This window comes from Onychomys torridus, chromosome 16 (assembly GCF_903995425.1).
Source record: "Onychomys torridus chromosome 16, mOncTor1.1, whole genome shotgun sequence".
NCBI classification, from domain to species: domain Eukaryota; kingdom Metazoa; phylum Chordata; class Mammalia; order Rodentia; family Cricetidae; genus Onychomys; species Onychomys torridus.
Genome location: NC_050458.1, coordinates 64057939 through 64081130, shown reverse-complemented (window position 1 = coordinate 64081130; position 23192 = coordinate 64057939). Strand labels below are relative to the sequence as shown.

The 23192-nt window shown below is 43.6% G+C and overlaps 1 non-coding gene across 1 annotated transcript; it reads left to right on the top strand.

The window, feature by feature from the left end:
* The first annotated feature begins 20462 nt into the window (after positions 1-20462).
* Positions 20463-20597, top strand: LOC118597516. The gene has a single exon (XR_004946823.1). It is a non-coding gene; the product is annotated as a small nucleolar RNA SNORA70 (small nucleolar RNA).
* The last annotated feature ends 2595 nt before the right edge of the window (positions 20598-23192 follow it).

Here is a 23192-nt window from a genome sequence, read left to right as displayed (position 1 = left end):
TACACAGAGAAACCCTGTCTCAAAACAAACAAACAAACAAACAAATAAATAAATAAATAAATAAATAAAAACAAAAGTTCCTAGAAGCTAGTCACCAGGATGAAGGGATGGAAGACTTGGACTTCCTATATGTCCTTCACTAAGATCTCTGGCAAACATTCTGTGCCTGATAGATTCCTTTCCTGCTCCACTAACAACTTGAGGAGGTATGTGTGTGTGTGCACGAGTGTGTGTGTGTGTGTGTGTGTGTGTGTGTATGTGTGTGTGTGTTGCTTTTCTAGTAATGGGGTTGGTATACAGGATGTGTTTGTTTTTCAGAACAGAGTTAACCTACCTGATCAAACAGGACATTGTCTGCAAAACCAAAACAACCACCACCCAAGGGGAGGCAAGGAAAGCAGAGAGGGACTTGGCCATAGCTCTGCTTGCAAGGATTGTGGCCACAGGAGCCTCAAGATGAGGAGTCAGAAGTACTGTGGAAAGGGACCCGAGGGAAAGGTCTGTGTGGAGAAAAAGGGACAAGAATCTTTTAGAAAGAACCCAGGCAAAGAGCCAGGGACGGAAAGCCATGTATTCCTGTCACATATACTGTGGGAGGTTGACTCTGAAGAGCAGGGTAGGCATAACTTCCTGATTAGATAAGTGACCTCAAAAAGAGAGGTGTGCACAGCTGGGATACTGCAGATGGCAGCAGGCCACTGGGAAGGAGCAGGAGCCCATCCCCTGAAGGCTCTGGTCTAGTGGAAAGCTGGACAATACTCATGAGTAAATGGGGGTCTGGAATAAAGAATAGGAAATTATAGAAAGGGGAGTAAAAGATGGGGATTCTGGAAGTAAAAAAGTTATAGAGGCTGGAGAGATGGCTCAGTGGTTAAGAGTGTGCACTGTGCCAGGCGGCGGTGCACGCCTTTAATCCCAGCACTCGGGAGGCAGAGGCAGGCGGATCTCTCTGAGTTCAAGACCAGCCTGGGCTACAGAATGAGATCCAGGACAGGAACCAAAACTACATGGAGGAACCCTGTCTCGAAACACAAAACAAAACAAAACAAAACAAGCAGAGTGCACACCGCTCTTGCACAGGGGCTGAGTTTGGTTCCCAGACCCCATGTCAAGCGACTCACAACGCCTGTCTAGTTCCATGAGCTTCAAACCTTCTCCTGAACTCCACGGACACTTCACATATGCACACCCCCCCCACACACACAAACACATACATGTGATTAAAAAATAAAGGCAGGGAATATAGCTCAGTGTAGAATGTTTGCCTTGCACATGCAAGGCCCCAAGTTTGATTCCTGAAACAAAACATATTAAATATAAATCTTTTCAAAAAATTAATATCAGAGATGAATTATTTTAACAAGGTTATTGCCAATCTAGACAAAAACAAAGGGAGTGGGAAACCCATGGACTTGAGACTAGGCCAATGGAAATGGACCAAATGTAACACCTACTAAAACCCAGCTCCCCAAACCAAGCACTCAAGGTATGTGGAGCAATGTCAGAGGACGGTGGCGTCCCAGAAAGAGAAGGGCAAAAAAATATTTCCAAATGATGGAAGAATAAACTTCAGATTCACGCTCAGAGAACCTAAGCAGGGTAAATATTCAAAACAAACTAACAAAAAACCATACCTAATCATATCACAGAGAGACTTGAAACCAAAGACAAAAGAGCATTTTCAATTAAATATTTATTTTAATTTTACACACACAGGTGCTTTGCCAGCATGCATATTTGTGTATCACATGCCTGCCTGGTGCCCAGGGAGGAAAAAAAGGGCATCAGATCCCCTGGGACTAGAGTTACAGATAGGTATTTGCTGCCATGTGGGTGCTGAGATTCAAACCCAGGTCCCCTGCAAGAGCAGCCAGTAATCTTATCCACCAAGCCATCTCTCCAGCCCCCAAGAAGGCGTCTTAAAATTAGCCATAAAAAAAAACAAAAAGACGCCTGCAGTGTACCCCAACAGTAAAGTTCTTGCCTAGTATGTGTGAAGCCTTGGGTTTGAGAGTCACCCAACCACACATGCACATGGACACACACACACACACACACACACACACACACACACACACACACGAGAAAAGAAAGCAGCCTTCTCATTAGAAACTTTGGCAGCCAGATGGTGCCTGAGGCCCAGCTGCTTCCCTGCCTTGTAGGTACACAAGATCACCAAGTAGCCCCAGGAGCTATGAGCTTAGATTTCCGTTAGCCGCACAAAGGATTGGCTAGAATACAGCAGTGGCTAGCGTCCCACGAGGCACGGGCCCTCTGGTTCTCCACGGGCCTTTCCTCCCTTGCCGCATGCCATGAGGACCTGGGTGGATTTCTTTGCCACCCCACAAAGGCAGGAGCCCCTAGTTGGGGAAGGCAAAGAGGAGCCTGGGTATGCTAATGCTCGTCGCTAACCTGAAAGTCCCTCAACACTCGGCGGGACTCTAGAACAACCAGAGGCTGAGGACAGCTGGTTCAGCAGCCGGGGCTCGGCTGAGGGACCGCTACTGTGGCTGCTTCCTGAGAGGAGCAGTCAGTAATAACGTGGGGTTGTCCAGAGGATTCTGGAGTGCTCTTCCGTCATCCAGTGGTCAGTGACCTGAGCCAGGTTGTCTTGCTTCCTGGGACAGTTCCTTGATTGCGGAGGCCACTAGGGGGCAGCAAAGTGCTTGTTTAAGAGGCTCAGGGACCTGGTCTGGGAGAGGAGGCTTTTACAGACGCTTAGGAGCCACAGCAAGGTGGATGCGCACTGCAGAAGCTCAAGGACCACGTGGGAGGGTGCCGGCCGCCGGGGGTCCACGTGGGAGGGTGCCGGCCGCCGGGGGGCCATGTGGGAGGGTGCCAGGCTGTGTGTGGAGAGCAAGTTCTGCGAAGGGAGAGGAAAGACACAAAGGATTCCGGACCATCCTCTCTCTGAGCATGTAGATCCTACAGATAATCTGTAGTGGCCAGTCGTCTCTCTTTCAAGCCCTTCTTTGCCTGGCTACCCATCCCCATAGGGCCCTCAGCACTGCAGGGCAGAAATGTGTCCTTGCAAATGATTATTTAGGCAACTACTTCTAAGAATTCTGCCAGGAGGCCCTCCTGTGGACTTCGGCCAAACATATAACACGTCCTCATTCATTCATTCACTTACTCATTCAGAGAAAGCACTTGACACCAGGCACCCTGTCCAGACCGTGCACACAGTAGAAACCAAGTCAAGCTCCTCTGAAGGACTGGGTAGCCCCGAGGAACTGCCTGCTCTTGCATCTGAGCTTTTGCTTGGCTGTGCTTCTGCTTGGAAAGCAGATCACATTACATGACTTTGTATTTACCGGTTGATCGATTGTTTCTGAGACAGGGTCTTACTATTTAGGCCTCGTCGGCCTGGAATTCACTATTGGCACCAGGCTTGCCTCAAACTCAGGTATCCACTTGCCTCTACCTCCAGAATGCTGGGATTAAAGGATGTGCCACCACATCCGGCCACTGGTTGATTTCTTAATCACTTTTTTAACACCTACTGTGGTGCCGCGTTTTGTGCTAAGCACTGAGGACATAAATATGAATAAAACATTTCCAAAGAGCTTACCACGAGCACCGGGTCCTTGTAAATTCTGAAATGTCACAAAAACAACACTAGGTTCTTATACTCCTGAGAACTCACCATCCATCCACCTGCCCATCCATCCATCCATCTGTCCATCTGTCCACCATGCCATCAGCGATGGCTTCCTAGTGTTCTGTGCTGAGATTTTTTGTTTGTGATTATGACACTGGGACACCACGTCTCTTTCCACTCTGGAGACAGACAGAGAGGTACACTGTAGTGGGCTTTCCACTCTGGAGACAGAGAGGCACACTGTAGTGGGCTTTCCACTCTGGAGACAGAGAGGCACACTGTAGTGGGCTTGCCACTCTGGAGACAGACAGAGAGGCACACTGTAGTGGGCTTGCCACTCTGGAGACAGACAGAGAGGCACACTGTAGTGGCTGGCACACCTGAAAAAGCAGCCCATGGCAAGTTTGCAGTAGAGCACGCGAGACCTGGAGAAGTGATGGTCACTCAGGAAGGCTGTAGGGCTCAGAGGGATTTCAATCAGTGTCGGAGGAGGGAAAGACAGAGTTACTGCAGGGATCAGGGTGGGCAGATATCTGAGGGAGGAGGAACAGACAGGGTAATCAGAAGGAGAAAACCCCATTTATATCCTCAAAGGTTTTCAGTCAAGAGGAAGACAGACTAGCGAACCTCACTACATCCTCCATGTGACCTCTTATCTTCTGCCTGCCTTGGGTGTGCCGGGCATGACACCCCATTGCTTGGATTCTCTCCCAAGATGGCGTTACCTTGCCATGTGGCTGCAATTGTCACACAGATGAAAGAGATTCCCACATGGCCCTCCACTTCTATCCTGAGAGCTGTATAGGACACCGAGCATCTCCCTCTTTAACACGTTTGTTAATTCTACTTCGTGTGTGAGTGTTTTGCCTGCATGTTTGTGTGCGCAATGTGTGCATGCCTGGTGCTCACAGAGGTCACAAGAGGGCATTGGCTCCTCTGGAACTGGTGTTATGAATGGTAAACCACCATGTGGGTGCTAGGAATCGAACCCACAACCAAACATCTCAAAAGCTGCCCACTGTACCTTCACCAGCTCATCCAAATCAAGCCCCTGTTTCCATTTCAGCCCATACCTGCATTTCTCCTCTGCCCCTCTCAGAATTCACAACCACCAGCCTCCTTCTGCCAGGGCAGGCACCTCATCTCTTGCACCCCCATATCAGTCTATCCCCATTAGGCACCTTATGTGTCTTCTCTCTGGTGAGCACCCTAAGTTAGGCCTTCAATTGGGGTCTCAATTCACATTTTTAAAACATTTCATGTCAGTGGTTTGCATGCATATATGTCTGTGCACCACCTGCGTGCCTAGGATCCATAGAGGCCAGAAGAGGACACTGGATTCCTTGAACTGGAGTTACACACAATTGTGAGCTGCTATGTGGGTGCTGGAAATCAAACCTGGGTCCTCTGGAAGAACAGCCAGTGCTTTTGGCCACTGAGCCATCTCTCTAAGCTGCTCAGGTCTCTTTAGTTTTATCCTCTTGCAAACTGTTCCACATTAGGCTGGAGAGATCTATACTCTAGATGTGATAAAACATCCCCACTTAAAAAACTCTTTCATGGCCATCTCTCTCTCTCTCTCTCTCTCTCTCTCTCTCTCTCTCTCTCTCTCTCTCTGTTTCTCTGTGTAATAGCTCTAGCTGTCCTGGATCTCACTCTGTAGCCCAGGCTATCCTCAAACTCAGAGATCCACCTACCTCTGCCTCCTGAGTACTGGGATTAAAGGTGTGTGTCATCACCACCTGGTGGCTCTTACTTTTCTTAAGAAAATATTTGGGTTGGAGAGATGGCTTAGAGGTTAAGAGCACCGACTGCTCTTCAGAGGTCCTGAGTTCAATTCCCAGCACTCACATGGTGACTCACAACCATCTGTAATGAGATCTGGCTCCCTCTTCTGTATACATAATAAATAAACAAATCTTTAAAGAAAATGTTTCATCGCTCTGTAAAGCCTTGGCACCAGCCTCTCAACCGGCTATGTGGCACTCCGTTACTTCGATGTACTGCACTGCTGATTGGTCCTCTAGTGAGAAGTGTCTGTGTGTTTTCTGAACTTTTGCTATCGATGCTTTGTACATAGCTGATTTTCCATGTATGCAGGTATACTGGATCAAAAATCATATGGTGCTGGAATTCAGCAAGCAAGGATAAATTTGCACTTCAACCCATCATCAAATGTTTGAAATTGTTGCCAATTTATAGGTGAAAATTTATATTTAAATGTAATTTAAATTTTCTTGTGAGGGACTTTAGTGGTTTTTTTTTTTTTAACTATGTCTAAGGGTCATTTATCTTTTCTGTCAACAACCCATTTTCTTATACGTTTTCTGCTCTTTTTCATATTGACTTGAAAAGGTTTTGTATACATAAAGCAAATTAGCTCCTTTGTCTGTGGTATGGGTTGCAAACCTCCCCCCGGTTTTCCATTTGTCTTTGTTTATGGTGTGCTTTTGCTCTGCAGAAATTATAGATTTTTCTGTTGACAGAATTTGTCTTTCTTATGCTTCGAGAAATCTTGTACCATCTGAAAAATCCTCCCTCCATGATGATATTGTAAATTTGTAATTTAGCTCTTTTACATTTATTGAAACACAATTGATTCATAGGGGTACAATTTAGTGTGAGAGCTGAAGCAGGGAACCACATTATTTTTTTCCAGGTGGCTACAGAGTTGTCTCAATAGTGCTAACTGTATAATCTCTCCCATCCCTGCTGACAGACAATGCTATCTTTATAACATACTCAATTCTTTCAATGTCTTGGATCTATTTCTGGACCGTTTTGTTCTGCTGATGGAGCCACTTAGCAGGCACTGGCATCCTCTGGAGTTCACCTCCTCCCTCTCATTAACCTTCCTTTTCAAAATGCTCATGGCTAGCTGGTTGTGGCTGCTGACACCGTTTTGGTCAGTATAAATTTCCACGGGAACTTTATATTCCGGTTCCGTAGTCTATTGGTATTTTTATTAGACCATATTAAATTTATAGATTAGTTTATGGAGCGCTGACATCTTTATGACACTGGGCCTTTCTACATGAAGATATACTGTGCCTTTCCATTTATCCAAGCTCCTTTCAGTGTCTCTTGCCAGCATTTTTAAGTGCCTAGATCTAGCATGGTTATGATTCGATTGCTATTTCATTTACTTTGTTGTTTCAATTGAATAGCACATATTTTATTTCCTTATACTTCCTAGTCAATCCATTTTAAAATGTACATTAACTTATGCCTATTTTGCTTAAAGCATCAAGACTGGTGATCTGGGTTGGATTCCATGTGCATGCGCAAGGACACACACACACACACACACACACACACACACACACACACACAAATAAATGTAAACTGTGTCTTATTTGAATTTGCTTTTCAGTTAGTGTCCTTGGACTTTCCGAATAAACTATGACTTAGTTTGCTTTCTGTTGCTATGATAAGGGTCATGATCAAAAACACATGGGGGAGGGTATATGTGAATTACAGGCCCATCTTCCGGGAAGTTGGGGCAGGAGCTCAAAGAAGAAACCTGGAGGCAGAGACGGAAGCAGGGGCCGTGGAGGAGTGCTGCTTACTGGCTTTCTCCTCATGGCTTGCTGAACCTGCTTTCTTATACAAGCCAGGACCACCTGCCTAGGCACGGCACCACCCACACCGGCTGGGGCCTCCCTGTCAATCATCAGTCAAGAAGATACCCCACAGTCTTGCCCACAGGCCAATCTGATGGAGAAATTTTCGCGGTTGAGTTTCTGCTTCCCAGATGACTCTAGCTTGTGTCAAGTGGTCAAAAATCTAAAAGGAAAGCTTCCATCCTAAACATTTTAACTCTTTATGTTCTATATCTAATTCTCTCCTGTAATTATATAAGCGTGTACTTTCAAAGCCAGGTTAAATAAAATAGCCACAGGAGCACATCTTGTCCCACATCTTAATTTAATGGGAATAATCTAATTTTTTAGTAAGTCTAATCATGAACTTTGGACTGTGTAGATTTGTTTTTGTTTTTGTTTTGTTTTTCGAGACAGGGTTTCATAACAGCCCTAGCTGTCCTGGAACTTACTTTGTAGACCAGGCTGGCCTCAAACGCACAGAGATCTACCTGCCTCTGCCTCCTGAGTGCTGGGATTAAAGATGTGTATAGCATGAATCTTAAAAGTTCTTATTAATGAAATCAAACCTGAGGCCAGTTATTGGGGTGAATGCTGAAAGATCAGAGACACAGAACAAGCCACAGTTTCCTCACCTCACCAGTCCCCCAGCTGGTCTTGTTTCCTCAGACTGCAAGCTTCTGTGTCCTCATCCCAAAGGCTCTCAGCTGAACTGTGCTGCTCCAAAGCCTGAATACTTCTCCAGTGAAATGCTTAACCAAATGCTTAACTAACTACATGCTTTACTTCTTTAGTTCCTGGTCCTCAGGCCTTATATACCTTTCTCTTTCTGCCTCCACTCCCTGGGATTAAAGGTTGGGTTTCTGGGATTAAAGGCTTGAGTCACCATGCTTAGCTGTTTCTAAAGTGGCCTTGATCTCAGAGATCCGCCTAGCCCTGCCTCCCAAGTGCTGGGATTAAAGGCGTGCACCACCACTGCCCAACTTCTGTTATGGCTTACTCTGACCCATTTTCTAGCCACCATTTCTGGCTCTGTTCTAGTGGCTGTCTGTTCTCTGACCCCAGATATGTTTATTTCAGGGAACACACAATATTTCAGGGAACACAATACCCACCACAGACATGCACCACCATGCCCAGCTGAGTGTGTAAATTTAGTCCCATTGGGAAAAAAATTAACTCTGGGGCCAGTGAGATGGCGCGGTGGGTAAAGGTGTGGCTGCCCAGTCTGACATGTAGAGTTCAGTCCCAAGCCTACCTGGTGGAAGAAGAGAGTTAACTCACACAAGCTGTGCTCGGACATCCATATACTTGTCATGACACATGTACACCCATACACACAGAGAAAGGCAGACACAGAGAGGGAGAGAACACTAATAAAACAAATCTTTAAAAAAATAAAACCAAATGCCAGGTGGTGGCACACACCTTCAGTCCTGGCCCTTGAGAGGCAGAGACAGGTAGATCTCTGTGAGTTTGATGCCAACTTGGTCTGCAGAGCGAGCTCCAAGGCATCCTGGACTACATAGAGAGGTCCTATCTCATAAAAAACAAATAAATAAGAAATGAAACCAAGCAGTTTGACTCCAGATCCTGTGTCCCCAACCACTGTGTTCTAATCTCTCAGGAGCCTGGAGTCCTGAGCCAAGATCCAAAAGGACCCGCGAATGTAGGCCACATTCGTACCAGGGAAAGAGAGCCGGACCGTGAGGGCCTATTCTCCATCGCGATTGTTAGCTAAGCTGGATGGCTGATGTCACTGCCAGCTTTTTCTTCTCATCCTCTGTATCTTTGTGAGCTCCACTTCCTCTGCTTTACCTTGAATGATAGAAGGTCCCTACACTGGTCTTGGCCCTTCCTCATTCTACCTATCTCTACTCTTCTCCAGGGCATTCACATCTGCATCTTCTGATGAATTTCTGTGTGTCTCCAGGCCTCTTTCCTAGCCAAGCTCACGTCTTCCCTGTAAACTCAATACCTCCACCAAGACACCTCACAGGTGCCCGACACTGAACATATTTAACTCAGAGCTCTTTGTTTCTGCTCCTACACAATTCTGGGCCTCCCACAGACTCTTCCTTTGTAGTAATTAAAGATGATTACTCAACAGATATAAAGCGTGTACTTTAGTACTGGAAAAAAAAAAAGAAAAAGAAAAAGAAAGAGCCAAACAATTGCCCTCATGCCCTCAGAGCCAACAGCTGGGCAGGGTAAGGGGTAGGGAGAACAGGGTTTAAATTCTTAGAAAGGCAACTGAAAGCCTGGGAGATTGTTCAGTGTTCAAAGCCAGGCCGCTCCAAGGCTTTCCCCAGTCCCTGGTGTATGGAGAAACAACATAATTCCTTGTTGAAAACCAAGAATACGCTTAGCAAACCAGGGCCTTGGGAGCTTTTGCCTAAGGCCCTGATGTTTGGAAAAGGAACCATAAGTAGTTCCTTATTTAAAACCAGGAATATGCTTGGCAAGACCAGTGGGCCAGGCTTAGGGCAAGGTCCTGGGGATAGCTTCACTTCTGGTTGGAGAACCCAACTCTTCTTCCCTAAGGAGCAATGGTTATCAGGCCCAAAGTTGCTCATCACAAGGCAGTAAGATTGCTTTCAACATGGAATCACATCTCAGGATAGTCTTTCTTATTTGCATCATCAAGGGCTTAATAGGTCAAGAGTAAGAACCAAAATGAGTGAGGCCCTGTCTCGGAGAGGGGAGAGGGGAGCCTAAATCCACACTGAATTACAAGTTGACAAGAGCTTGACACCACTCTGCTCCCACCTTCCATAGTTTTCTTGATCATTCTGCTCCAGCCACATCAGGATCCTTGCTCTTCAAATTCATCGGACTCCTTCCTGCTCCAGAGCCACACTGTCCCTTCTGACTGGGTGTTGTGGTTAATCTCCATCATCAATCTGATTTAGAATCACGTAGGAGACACTCCTCTGGGTATTTCTGTGAAGGCATTTCCAGGAAGGTCTGACTGAGGTAGGAAGACCCATCCTGGACATGGGCAGTCCTAGTCTAAGAGCTGGAGTTCTAAACTAAACAAAAATAAGAAAGCATGTGGAGCACCAGCCTGTCAGCTCTCCCTGCTTACTGACTGTGGATACAGCGTGACCAGCTGCCTCACACTGCTGCCGGTCATAGCTGTCATAGCTCCCCTACCGTGACAGAAGGCACCCCTCAGACCGTGTGCCAAAGCAAATCATTCCTGAAACTGCTTTTAATTGTGAGAACAGCAATAAAGGTTGAAGAGGCCTAACTTAACATTACTGCAGCCATGACAGGTTGCAGACTAACAATACTGGGACTAGGCCTCACCATTACAATAACCAGGAAAAGCCACAAACTGTACCCTTCGGGGGACCCATCAGAATTGAGACAAACAAGTACTAAATGCTCTAGAACATCAAGGATAGCTTACATAATCTGTATATAGGTTGTCAGTTTCCTTGCAGCAACACCAGTACCAATGCCTGTTTGACAAGACTTCTGTTACCTCACTCCTGCCCAACCAGGAGTTCAAGCCCCATCTTAACCTGGATTTCCCCTACACCCCCATCCTTCACTCCTTAAAAACTCTGCCATAACTGAGCTCAAGGCTCTCCCTGATCCAACTGCTGTGCTGGAATTGAAGGGAAGCCCAAGCTTGAGCTTGCAATAAAGGCTCTTTGCTTTTGCACCCGGACTCGGACTCCTGGTGATCTCCAGGGGGAGTGGGGTGCTCATGACAAGGGCATAATAAAAGTAACTAACACAGAAATGCAGTACTGAGGATGGGGGATTGGTTTTGGGTTGGGGAGTGGAAGAGATGGGGTGGTAGTTAAGAGGAATCATAGAATGCTCTAAACAGAGCTTTTTAAGCCACTATGGTGTGAGTCTGGAGGAGCAGAACAGTAATGACAGGCGGACAGTGAATGCCATGCCTCTGGGGTGCTTACCAGGAGCTGGCAGCACCATTCTTGCTACATTCTGCCAAATAACCTGGCTTCCCTCTGCTCGTGCCCTGAGAACGTGAGTGAGACTGATGTAAAAAGTAATGGACTAATTTGGGGGTGTAGGAAATGTCATGACAACATAGTGTTCAGGCTATATCCACAGTCACTACTCACTAATCTTATCCAACTTCACAGTAAGAGAGAGCCAGGCAATAGGAAAGGTGCCCTGCAGGCAATACCCCATCCACTGAGACACTAACCTGTGAAAATTCATGTTTGAGAGAGTCTAAATTAAGAACACCACTGGAAATATTCACTGTTTGAAAACAGCAGTCAGCGAGATGCTGTTTTCCCAGGTGCTCCAGGTTTGGCCACTAGTGTGTGAAAAGCCACTATAGCTGTGATAGAAGGGAACAGACTCCATCTTGAAGCAACAGTAGACCTTGGTGACCCCCCACATGGTGTTAGTTTTACAAGCGTTGCAGGACATTTGATCACACTCTGAACCCTGAGATTTTGTTATTTACCAGAAAAAAATATGTTTCTAGTTGTGGTGTGGTTTATCCCTAGCACACACCTTTAATCCAAGAGCTTTCTGCTTATTGCAAACAGGATTAAATAAAGTCAAACATAGGTCAAGAGGTGGGGCAAGCAACCAGTTGACGGGAAAGAAACCATAGAGAGGAAGAGGGAGAGAGTAAGGAGGACGGATAGAGAGACACACAGGCAGCAGAAGGGAGGGACATCCAGCTGGAGGAGTTTTGTTTGAGCTGGCACAGGAAAAAGCTCTCTTTCTGGGACATCAGCAGAGGAAGAAGTCCAGCTATGTGCTCTCTCTGCTTCTCTGAGCTAGCAGGCTTTCACCCCAGTACCTGGCTCCTGAGTCTTTCTTGGTAAAATCTGAATGATTGAGATTTAGTCAAAAAACATTTGGTGGTCCAACATGTGGCACAACCACGTGGACAGAGAAATCAAGCCAGCTGTGGACAAACTGAGAAGCCATCAGATTTGGTAAGACACCTGGGAAGTCCTCAAGGAGAGTTAAGTAATTTTAAAAAGGAAAATCTTTCCCATGTTAAGAATGGGAAATATCATAACACAGGGTGTTAGGACCCTGTATAATGCTACTTCAGATGGCTTGAAAATAGAAGCAGAAAATTAATAGATAAATGACTTAACTGAGGTTGACATAATACCAATTATAATTACTATCAGTCTGGTGATTCATATTTTATCTTTAATAGTCATAGTCGATTTTTGTGACAGACACGAAAAGTGGATCGATAAGATAGAAAGACTTATACATGAAAGTAAGAAAAATACTCAGACACAGACAGAGGGATTTAGATAAGAAACTATGACACCATACATTGAAACTGAAGAGGGGCGGCCGAAGGTTATTAGAAAACCAACCTTAGTTTATCCAGTTACTAGACAAGAATGACCAGCAGATGATAGGCACTCCAAAAGTTATGTAGAAGTTAAGTGGAATCCTCTAGAAATATTAGATTTGAGGAGATTTAAGGAAGCAGTCATTTTATATGGTATGCATTCACCCTATGTGGAGCAAATATTAAATTCATGGGCAACTCAGAACAGAATTATCCCCCAAGACTAAAAAGATTTGGCAACAGCAATGTTGGAAGCTGGCCCTCAGTAACAATAGCAAACATGGTGAAAAGAGGAAGCTAGGGCCACAGAACAACAAAATAAGGCTGGAGGTATTAATATTTCCCAAGATCAGTTTCAAAGGCAGCTTGAATTTAGTGATCACATCTTGGTACTATGTTGATTAGCAGCTTCAAATGCTTGGACCATGTTGAAGAATCAGGGAAGAGGTCTGAGTTATTTACTAAAATTATACAAAGTCCCAAAGAAGCCTTCACGAATTTTTTTGCAAAGATTAACCTCAGCTGTAAGTAGAATAGCATCATATCCAGAAGTCAGATGGATATTGATTGAATATGTGGCTTTTGAAAATGCTAAGTCAGAATGCAAAAGAGTTATCAGGCCCTTAAAGGCAAGATCAGCACCAATAGCTGAATGGATTAGAAATACAGCTGATATGGATCTCACACTTATGATGATACTCTGATAAAAGTAAAAGTTTTAAGAAAAACCAAAATGTCAGATGTTTTAATTGTGGTAAGTAAGGTCATTTGAAAAGATACTGTAAGAAAAACATTTCATTTCTAGAATCAATGTTTTTTTCTAGAGATAATTCAGAAAGAAGGCCCTAGCCTTTTGGAGTATGTAGAAGGTGTGGCAAGGGCTGGAATTGGACTAATGAATGCAGTTCAACAAGGGACAGGTAAGGTAACCCTTTGTCATAGGGAAATGCCCTGAGGTGCCTCCCACAGGCCCAATATCAAATTTGAATCAATCATTCCTTGTCAGCATCAGAGAAACTCATCCACAGAGCAATTAAAAGACTTAATACCTGTTGTTAAAAACAACACTGCTCTGAATGTAATCAAGGACAGAACAGCTAGCTTCAGTAGATTAAAAAAACTCAGGAGAGACCAGAAAACAATTATTTTGTCAAACTGCTATAAATAATCAGAGACCAAAGCTAAAAATACAAATAAATGGCATTGCAAGAAGGTTTAGTAGACACAGGAGACGATGTAACAATATTTTCACCAAAATCTTGGCATCCACATTGGCTGTTTAGGAGGTAAATATTCAGCTTCTAGGAGTTGGAACTTTATCTCAGATAAAACAAAGTGCAAGATGGGTTAAGTGTATAGGGCCAGAAAGAAAATTAAAGCCATATATGGCTCATATAGCCATGAATTTATGGGGACATGATTTGCTGCAGCAATGGAAAACACAGATTAACATTCCTCCAATCTCAGAAACAAACCATAATAAAAAATGCTTCTGAGAAAAAATATTAAAAATTATCAAGAACAGTCACAGACCACTCAGGTTGAACATAAGAAAGGCACAACAGCTGATGGTCTTTCAAAGGTACCAGATACCCTACTTTTAAAATGGTTAACCGACAAACCTGTGTGGGGGAATAATGACCTATGATATCAGAAAAATTACAGACACTGGAACAGCTGGTACAGGAGCAGCTAAATGCTAAACATATTGAAGAGCCAACCAGTCCTTGGAATTCTCCTTTATTTGTCATTTAAAAGAAATCTGGAAATGGAGAATGTTAACAGATTTAAGAGCCATAAATAGGGCTGGAGAGATGGCTCAGAGGTTAAGAGCACTGACTGCTCTTCTAGAAGTCCTGAGTTCAATTCCCAGCAACCACATGGTGGCTCACAACCACCTGTAATGAGATCTGGTGCCCTCTTCTGGCCTGCAAGGACACATGCAGACAGAACACTGTATGTATAATAAATAAATAAATCTTTAAAAAAAAGAGAGAGAGAGAGAACCATAAATAAGGTGATTCAGCCAATGGGCTCTTTACAGCCTGGAATTCCTTTGCTGCCTTTATTACCTAAGGCATAGTCTATTATAGTGATTGATTTAAAAGACTACTTTTTTACTTTACCTTTATAAGGACAGGATAAAGAAAAATTTGCCTTCACAGTGCCTACTTATAATAGTGCTCAACCTGTTAAAAGGTATCAGTGGAAATCCTTCCACAAGGAATGTTAAACAGCCTTACCTTATGTCAATATTTTGTACAACGGCCATTAAAAATAATTGATAGTTTCCTCAATCTAAAATTCATCACTATATGAATGATATCTTACTAGCTGATTCAGACACAGATACCTCGAAAAAAAAATCCTTGTTGGAGAGTATAAATTGCTCCTGAAAAACTGCAAAGAGGAACTTCTATCAATTATCTAGTGTATAAGATAGGCTTACAGAAGTTTTGACTACAGAAAGTACAAATTAAAGGAGATCAATTACAAACTATTAATGATTTTCAAAAGTTGCTAGAAGATATTAACTGGTTACAGTCCACAATTGGATTAATTACTCAAGAGTTAAGTAATTTATTTCAAACCTTACAGGTGATAAGGACTTAAATAGTCCAAGAAAATTATCAGCCGAGGCTGAGAGAGAATTGACTTTGGTAGAAAAGAAATTACAGGATGCACATGTGGATCAAGTGGATCCAAAGCTTGATTGTATTTTATTTGTTTTGCCTTCTACTCATTCCCTCACAGAAATTCTTTTTTAAAAAGTAAATGTGACAAATTATTTTCTGTTTAAAGATTTATTTATTTATTATGTATACAGTGTTCTGCTTGCATGTATGCCTGCAGGCCAGAAGAGGGCACTAGATCTCATTATAGATGGTTGTGAGCCACCTGTGGGTGCTGGGAATTGAACTCAGGACCTCTGGAAGAGCAGACAGTGTCTTAACCTCTGAGCCATCTCTCTAACTCCCACAGAAATTCTTATGCAGAGATAATATCTTAGAATAGATATTTTTAGCACACAGAGTAAAAAAAAAGTTAAAAACATTTAGAAAATGTTTTTTGTTTATTTGTTTTGTTTTGTTTTTTCAAGGTAGGGTTTCTCTGTGTATTTATGGTGCCTGTTCTAGGTCTTACTCTGTAGACGAGGCTGGACTTGAACTCACAGAGATCCGCCCACCTCTGCCCCCCAAGTGCTGGGATTAAAGGCATGTGCCACCACTGCCTGGCTAGAAAAGGGTTTTGTTTTTTTTTGTTTTTGTTTTTGTTTTTTGAGCTGAGGATCGAACCCAGGGCCTTGCGCTTGCTAGGAAAGCACTCTACCACTGAGCTAAATCCCCAACCCTAGAAAAGGTTTTTAAATTGATTCTGAAAGGAAAGAATGAGACTTAGTCAATTAGCAGGAGTAGACCCAGCAGAAATTGTGGTGCCTTTTACTAATGCTGAAATTGACTCATTATGGGCAGAAAATGAACATTGGCAAAGAGCTTGCAGTAAATTTTTTGGGAGTGATTAACAACAAATATCCCCAAAGAAAGAGGCTTCAGCTTATTAAAAAGAACTAATTGGACTCTCCCTTATACAGTAAAGGGGATACCAATTTCTGGAGCCCCTACATTCTATATTGGTGCAAATAAATCAGGAAAGGCAGATTATAAATCAGGAAAAATAAGTACAGTGGCTCAAAGCCCTTATGATTCAGTTAAAAAAAAATCAGAGCTGTATGCCATTATTAGGTATTATTAGATTTTCCTGAATCTCTTAATATAGTTACTGACCCTCAATATCAGATCCCACATGGGTCTACCAGGTCCTGATGAAATTGATCAGCTATTAATAGGAAATGTGCTAGAAGCCTCAGAATTTCTAAGAAACACCACGATAAATAGCAAAGGCTTGAAGAAAGATTTTTCCATGACTTGGCAATAAGCCAAGGAAATTAATTATAAGGAAATGTCCTACTTGTTCTCTGTATCACCAAACTCCACTACCTGCAGGAAGTAACCCAAAGGTACTCAAAGGGATGAAATCTGGCAGATGAATGTGTTTCATTTTGCAGAGTTTGGAAAATTAAAGTATGTGCACCATACTATTGATACATATTCAGGATTTCAATGGGCAACTGCATTCTATAATTACAAATTTATTAGAAGTTATGGCCATTATGGTGGCACCTGTACAACTTAAGATTGACAATGCTCCAACATGTCTCTAGTAAAATGAAACATTTTTTTTTTTTTTTTTTGCAAATTACAGGTATACCACACAATCCTACAGAACAAGTAGGTATAGAAAGATCTAACTGCATTTTAAAAGATATGCTTAATAAATAGAAAGGGGGCTGGACAGTGGTGGCACACACCTTTAATCCCAGCACTCAGGAGGCAGAAGCAGGTGGATCTCTGTGAGTTCAAGGACAGGCTTCAAAGCTACACAGAGAAACCTTGTCTCAAAAAAAAGAACCCTAAATAAATAAATAAATAAATATGAACAGAAAGGGGTAATAAAGACTGCTAGAGACAGATTACACAGTGCTTTATTAATTTTAAATCTTTTTTTCTTTTTTTTCTTTCTTTCTTCTTTTTTTTTTTGGTTTTTTGAGACAGGGCTTCTCTGTAGCTTTGGAACCGGTCCTGGACTAGCTCTGTAGACCAGGCTGGCCTCAAACTCACAGAGATCCACCTGCCTCTGCCTCCGGAGTGCTGGGATTAAAGACATGAGCCACCACCGCCCAGCTAACTTTAAATTTTTAAATGCTAATGAGAAAGGAACAACAGCTGCAGAAAGACATTAGATAATAGAAAAAACTATTGAATTAAATCATCCTGTATATTTTAAAGATGTGTTGACCTCCAAATGAATAGGTATTACATTGGGGAAGAGGTTTTTGCCTTTGTTTTCACAGGAGAAGAAAAGCTGTGGATACCAACAAGATTGATAAAGATTAGGTTCAAACAGGAAAGATCTTCTGAATAATGAGAGGTGATAGTTCATCAGACAGCTTGGTCATTCAGTCCAAACTAGCTTATAAAGACTAACAAAGGCCTTTCATTTAATCAGGCATGAAAAAAACAAAAATAAAAAGTAATATTTTGCCCGGCGGTGGTGGCACACGCCTTTAATTCCAGCACTGGGAGGCAGAGGCAGGCAGATCTCTGTGAGTTTGAGGACAACCTGGTATCCAAAGTGAGTTCCAGGAAAGGCACAAAAAAAGTAATATTTTGAATGATAATTTACCAAAGACACACTTATCTTACTGGCATGAAATGAAAAATGAGTTTTCTTAAACTACATGTCTTTTGTTTGTTTGTTTTTGGAGCTGAGGATCGAACCCAGGGCCTTGCACTTGCTAGGCAAGCACTCTACCACTGAGCTAAATCCCCAACCCCTTAAACTACATGTCTTAATTCCATGTTAGAATGTAGATTACCATGTGGCCCATGCCATCTTGGATGTAGAAGCTTTTGAGTTTTCTTCTTAAATAAAATAAATAAAATAAAAAAATAAAAATAAATAAAAAGGATATTTTTGTTGTTTGGTATTAAAATCACAGTTAAGAGATTTAAAATGTCTTAAGTAAATTCAAAGGGACACTATAGTTCAAACTTGTTTTCTACATCTCTAAGAGCTGGAGTGGTTCGGAACTAAGATAAAATATTTGCGCAGAAGCTGGGCGGTGGTAGCACATACCTTTAATCCCAGCACTCTGAGGCAGAGCCAGGAGGATCTCTGTGAGTTCCAGGCCAGCCTGGGCTACACAGTGAATTCCAGGGAAGGTTCAAAGCTACAGAGAAACCCTGTCTCAAAACAAAAAATGAAAACAACAACAACAACAACAAAAACTTGAGCAGGGCAGTGGTTGCCCATGCCTTTAATCCCAGCAGAGAAAGGGGAATCTCTATAAATTAGTATGGTTCTAGAGTTACAGTGAACAAGGAAGTGGTGGTGGCGAGTGCCTTCAATCCCACCATCCAGGGACGAAACTCAGCTACAGCTCCTACTTAGTATGTTTGATCACACTGTGAACCCCAAGATTGCATTTATTTACTGGGAAAACCTGCTTCTAGTTATGGTATGGCTCATCCCTAGCACACACCTTTAATCCAAGAGCTTTCTACTTACTATAAACAGGATTAAAGTCAACCACAGGTCAAGAGTTGGAGCAAGCACCACGCAACCACTTGACAGGGAAAAAAAACAGAGAGTAAGAAGGAGTCAGGAGGACAGATAGAGAGATGCACAGGAAGTAGAAGGGAGGGACATTCAATTTGAGGAGTTTGTTTGAGCTGGCATAGGAGAAAGATCTCTTTCTGGGAGGAGGAAGATCAGTCAGGTGCTTTCTCTTCCTCTCTGAACTAGCAAGTTTTTACCCCAGCATCTGGCTCCCAAGTGAACTTGAACGATTAAAATTTAGTCAAAAACAATACATAAGCATGCATAATGCAAGAGTTATGAGCCATGGGAGCTTATAGCAAGGCTCCAGGAAGTCTTTAAGGCGAGGCAAGGTAGGGCAGGGTCATGATGATGTAAAAGGAATACTTAAATTGCAATGAATGTTGGGGGACCAAGGACTATGTGTGGGACATCTGTTGAGGAAAGCTGCAGGCAGAGAATGGATCTGGCCCAATGTAGCATGAATCTTAAAGGTACTTGTTAATAAAACTCAAACCTGAGGCCAGTTACTGACCCCAGATATTTTTATTTCGGGGAACACACAATATTTCAGGGAACACAATACCCACCACAGCCCAAGAGAAAAGCTGCACATGCTTTTGGTGGCAAAGCTGTAGGGCCAGGGCTACTTAAGAGTTGGAACCCAGATCATTCTATCTTGAATCCAGGTTCCAGACATGGAGCTGTGAGAGTGTTCGGTCTTGCTTTGGCCTCATCTTCCACAGCAAGCACTTTAAAGACTGAGCCACCTTTCCAGCCAATGGCCCAATCTTCCCTACATCTCTAGCACTCTCTTTTGGAATGGAAATATTTACTCTGTGCCTTTGTATATTGTGGGTAACTTGTATTTTATTTTACTTAGGCTCACAGTTAAGAGATTGCCTGAGTCTCATAAAGACTCTGAGGCTGGGGCTGGAGAGATGGCTCAGAGGTTAAGAACACTGGCTGCTCTACCAGAGGTCCTGAGTTCAATTCCTAGCAATCACATGGTGGCTCAAAACCATCTGTAATGAGATCTGGTGCCCTCTTCTGGCCTGCAGGCATACAAAATAAATAAATAAATCTTTAAACAAACAAAACAAAACAAAACAAAAAGACTCTGAGGCTTTATACTTTTTTCTTTTCTTCTTTTTTGTTTTTGTTTTTTGAGACAGGGTTTCTCTATGTAGCTTTGGCTGTCCTGGAACTCACTCTGTATACCAAGCTGGCTTTGAACTCAGAGATCTGCCTGAGGCTTTATACTTTTGAATAATTTTGAAAGTGTTAAGACTTTAGGGGTCTCCTAAAAATGAACTGACTTCATTTTTGCATTAAGAAATGAACATGAAGCCAGGCATGATGGCACATGCTTTTAATCCCAGCACATGGGAGACAAAGACAGGCAGATATCTGTGAGTTCAATGCCAGCCTTGTCTACCAAGTAAGTTATAGCACAGCCACGGCTATGTAGAGAGACCCTGTCTCCAACAACAACAACAACAACAACAAAAGAAAGAAAGAAAAAGAAAGAAAGGAAGGAAGGAAGGGAAGGAAGGAAGGAGGAAGGAAGGAAGGAAGGAAGGAGGAAGGAAGGAAGGAGGAAGGAAGGAAGGAAGGAGGAAGGAAGGAAGGAAGGAAGGAAGGAAGGAAGGAAGGAGGAAGGAAGGAAGGAGGAAGGAAGGAAGGAAGGAAGGAAGGAAGGAGGAAGGAAGGAAGGAAGGAAGGAAGGAAGGAAGAAGGAAGGAAGGAGGAAGGGAGGAAGAAAGAGAAATTAACATGACTGCAGCCAGTTGAGCGCCCAGGTCCCTTTCTTCACGGAGGCCTGTGTGCAATGGCTGCAAACAGCAGCCTCCTTGGTAACAAACATGTTTAGCTTGCTGCCTGTGTGGGCTGCCCCAGGACACAGTGGCCAGGGGTCACACTGGCCAGGTCATCATGTCCATCTGCACTAGGTTTCAGAATAAGGAACATGTGATTAAGGTACTGCATAGAGCCAAGTTCCCCAGCCTGTAAAAGATCTACATCTCAAAAGTGTGGGGCTTCACAAAGTTTAATGAAGATGAATTTGAAAACATGATAGTTGAGAACCAGCTCATTCCCAATGGCTAGGGGGTCAAATGCATCCCCAATCATGGTCCCCTGCATAAATGGCAGACCCTGCAGTCCTGATGGCTTTCACTGTGCTCTCCCATACCCCACCAAATCATGTTCACTAATAAATCTCACTTCCAGTCCAAAAAAAAAAAAAAAAAGTGAACACGAGACTTTAGGGTATGTTATAATTTATTTCTTTTTTTGAGTGTTGGGGGCGTTAAAGACAGGGTTTCTCTGTATAACAGAGCAGGCTGTCTTGGACTCACTCTGTAGACCAGGCTGGCCTCAAACACACAGAGATTCCCCTGCCTCTGCCTCCTGAGTGCTAGGATTAAAGACATGAGCCACCACCACCAGCCTGGTGTACATAGTGAGTTCTAGAACAGCAAGGGCTACATGGAGAAACAGTGCCTCAAAACAAAACAAAACAAACAATAACAGCAACAACAAAACAAACCAAGAAAGAAAAGTGATGTATTTGACAGAGCTCCAGTGGCACAAGCAGCTAGTGGATAGTTCCTATGTGAAGGTGATAAGCTAGAGTGTCAGGAGCTGATTTGTGATAGTTAAACTTGTCATTTTAGCCTCATTTAGAGACACCTAGAAGACAACAGTCTGGGTGTCTGTGAGGCTGTTTCTAGAGGTTTAACTGAGATGGGATAACCTCCCCTAAATAGAGGTGATACCATTCCCTGGTCTAGGGCATCAATCCTTCATCTCTCTGCACTATGGACACAACATGAGCAGCTGCCCCACATTTCTGCCACCATGCCTTCCCTGACAAGTTTTGCATCCCGCCGCCTCCCTCCTCACAAATGGTAAGCTAAAACAACCTCTCCCTTTCTTAAGTGGCTTTTAACAGGTATCTTATCTTAGCAAGAAGAAAGACAACTCACAAACACTGGACCATACCAATCCAGTTCTTCACCAGACCAAATCCCTTGTTAGGGCTGGTGCTGTAGCTTGGTGATACACTGCTTGCCTGGCATGCCCCAGGTCTTCCATTCCTAGTTTAAAAAAAATATAAGCCGGGGCTGGAGAGATGGCTCAGAGGTTAAGAGCACTGGCTGCTCTTCCAGAGGTCCTGAGTTCAATTCCCAGCACCTACATGGTGGCTCACAACCATCTGTAATGGGATCTGGCGCCCTCTTCTGTGTACATACATAATGAATGAATAAATATATATATATATATATAAAACCCATCAGAGAAGAGCACCCAATTAATTCTGGTCTAGTATAGATACTAAACTACACCATATTTAGCATGATCCACCAGACTGTGTGTCCTAGTTTGCTTCCTGTTGCCTAGACCAAAACACTACTACTAAAAGCAACTTGGAAAGGAAAAGGTTTGTTTCATGTTCCACCTTTCAAGTCACACTCCATTACCGAGGAAAGCCAAGGCAGGAACCTCAAGGCAGGCACTGAAGCAGAAACCATGGAGGAAACTCTGACAGACTCTCCACAGCTTGCTCACCCTGCTTTCAGTTACAAAACAGGACCGCCTGTCCAGGCCAGTACCTCCCACCGTAGTGTGAGCCCTCCCACATCTTTCCAATCAAGATGTCCCACAGACCTGGCCAATCGGAGGGAGGCATTTTTCTCAATTGAGGTTCCCTCTCAGCAGATGACTCTAGCTAATGTCAAGTTGACAAAGTCTAACCAGCACACTGTGTACCAGAAAACTTAATGTTTCGGAGGAGATAAAACAGGTACACACTCATTAAAAGTTAGTCCCAGTAACTTAAATGGAGACTTGAACCTGAGAGGTAGTCATAAACTGTCATGGGCAAGATGGGCAAGTCATCCATTTGGACACCTGAATTCAGGACGGCAGACACATTAGGCAAATGCTCTTCCAACGAGCTACAGCCGCCAGAGCTCGTACACTTTGCGACCGGCAAAGGGGGCATGAAACAAACAGAATTATTAAAGTCCGGTTTCCCTAGCTTTCCTAGGCATCTCTCACAGCCCCGAACTCCCGACGTTTCCTGGTCTCTGGAAACTAGTTCTTCCCAGTAGTTCTCTCAGGGAACACTGTCCTCTCAAAGTGATTCGGTTGGTTTCCTGCACCCCCGACTGCCCTCAACAGCCTAGGTGGAGTCCACTGACGTAACCGTTCCTAGGGAACGCGGCCACCATCCTGCATCTCCTCCCTAGACATGAATCCTCCTCCTCATCCACATGTCCCCTGCTAGAGCAAGTCTTGCGCTTACCAGAGGGCCTGACAGAATACTTTATCTAAAAACACTGGCCGAGAAAACTGCAAAATTCGGTCCTGGGAGACTCTCCAGCTTAGTGCTAATTACGAAGCTCAGATTCATACTGTGGCCCCGCCCCTTCCGGCGTCGCCTGGGCTGGGTCTCACCACAAGCCCCGTGACTCTTTCGAACCGGGAAACGTCTCAGGTTCTT